The sequence below is a fragment of the Mauremys mutica genome, chromosome 3 (assembly GCF_020497125.1).
Source record: "Mauremys mutica isolate MM-2020 ecotype Southern chromosome 3, ASM2049712v1, whole genome shotgun sequence".
NCBI classification, from domain to species: Eukaryota; Metazoa; Chordata; order Testudines; family Geoemydidae; genus Mauremys; species Mauremys mutica.
The window spans coordinates 21,780,664-21,782,716 of record NC_059074.1 but is presented as its reverse complement, the minus strand read 5'-3'; the positions used below and the strand labels follow the sequence as shown (position 1 = coordinate 21,782,716).

Sequence of the window (2,053 nt, the reverse complement as noted above, 5' to 3'; positions counted from 1 at the left end):
GAGCCAGCCCTGCATGGCATAACCTAGCCATATGATGATTATAGCTACACTCAACCCATTCAGTAAGTTTCTGCGTGCTCAGGGGACCAAACTGGTTTTAATATTTTTCCCAAATTATTTCAATGTAGTGAGAGAAAGTACATCAGGCATTTGGCCACCCATATGCCAATTGCCCTCATTAAAATATATAGCCAGGTTATTATTAGGGCTGTCAATTAATTGCAATTAACTCACGCAATTAACTCAAAAAATACATTGTGATTAAAAAATTAATCGTAATTAATCACAGTTTTAATCACACTGTTAAACAAGAGAATACCAATTGAAATTTATTAAATATAGTAGATGTTTTTTACATTTTCATATATATTGTATACTGTGTTGTTATTGAAATCAAAGTGTATATTACTTTTGATTACAAAAATTTGCACTGTAAAAATCATAAACAAAAGAAATAGTATTTTTCAAATCACCTCATACAAGTACTGTAGTGCAATCTCTTTGTCGTGAAAGTGCAACTTACAAATGTAAATTTTTTTGTTACATAACTGCACTCAAAAACAAAATAATGTAAAACTTCAGAGCCTACAAGTCCACTCAGTCCTACTTCTTGTTCAGCCAGTAGCTTAAGACAAACAGGTTTGTTTACATTTACAGGAGATAATGCTGCCCTCTTCTTTTTTACAATGTCAACAGACAGTGAGAACAGGCATTTGCATGGGACTTTTGTATCTTGTATTGCAAGGTATTTACGTGCCAGATATGCTAAACATTTGTATGTCCCTTCATGCTTCGGCAACCATTCCAGAGGGCATGTTTCCATGCTGATGACGCTCATTAAAAAATAATGCGTTAATTAAATTTGTGACTGAACTCCTTGAGGGAGAATTGTATGTCCCTTGCTTTGTTTTACCTGCATTCTGCCATATATTTCATGTTATAGTAATCTCGGATGATGACCCAGCACATGTTCATTTTAAGAACACTTTCACTGCAGATTTGACAAAACACAAAGAAGGTACCAATGTGAGATTTCTAAAGACAGCTACAGCATTCAACCCAAGGTTTAAGAAACTGAAGTGCCTTCCAAAATTGGAGACGGCTGGGGTAGGGAGCATACTTTTAGAAGTAGGCCAGCTAGCTCAGCTGGTTAGAGAGTTGTGCTAATAATGCCAAGGCCATGGGTTCAAGCCCCATGCTGGCCCTGCCACGTGTGGGATGGAGAGGGTGGCTTCTGCTCTTTTATTTAGAAAAACTGGACGAGCACAAGTCCATGGGGCCGGATGCGCTACATCCGAGGGTGCTAACGGAGTTGGCAGATGTGATTGCAGAGCCATTGGCCGTTATCTTTGAAAAATCATGGTGAATGGGGGAGGTCCCGGATGACTGGAAAAAGGCTACTGTAGTGCCCATCTTTAAAAAAGGGAAGGAGGAGGATCCGGGGAACTACAGGCCAGTCAGCCTCACCTCAGTCCTTGGAAAAATCATGGAGCAGGTCCTCAAGAAATCAATTCTGAAGCACTTAGAGGAGAGGATAGTGATCAGGAACAGTCAGCATGGATTCACCAAGGGCAAGTAATGCCTGACTATCCTAATTGCCTTCTATGAGGAGATAACTGGCTCTGTGGATGAGGGGAAAGCAGTGGATGCGTTATTCCTTGACTTTAGCAAAGCTTTTGATACGGTCTCCCACAGTATTCTTGCCAGCAAGTTAAGAAGTATGGGCTGGATGATTGGACTATAAGGTGGATAGAAAGCTGGCTAGATCGTTGGGCTCAAAGGGTAGTGATCAACGGCTCCATGTCTTGTCGGCTGAATAACCCTGAATAATCCTGAGCTGGCAACTGCAAGGGGTCAGTTTGCCCAATCATTAACTCAATCAAGAGGTAAATTAACTGATGCTCTCTCAGCTACCATATGCATTTGACAGCATGTGGGGCCAAAAGAAGGCATATATTAACATAAACAGGAAAAGCATATGTTGTATTCATGTCCATATACTCTAGAAGCTTAGTGCAAGTTATCTCCCATCCATTGTTAGTTTAAACTGGCC

The 2,053-nt window shown here is 40.3% G+C and overlaps 1 non-coding gene across 1 annotated transcript; it reads left to right on the top strand.

Annotated features, from left to right (window-relative positions):
* The first annotated feature begins 1,131 nt into the window (after positions 1-1,131).
* Positions 1,132-1,205, top strand: TRNAI-AAU. The gene has a single exon. It is a non-coding gene; the product is annotated as a tRNA-Ile (tRNA).
* The last annotated feature ends 848 nt before the right edge of the window (positions 1,206-2,053 follow it).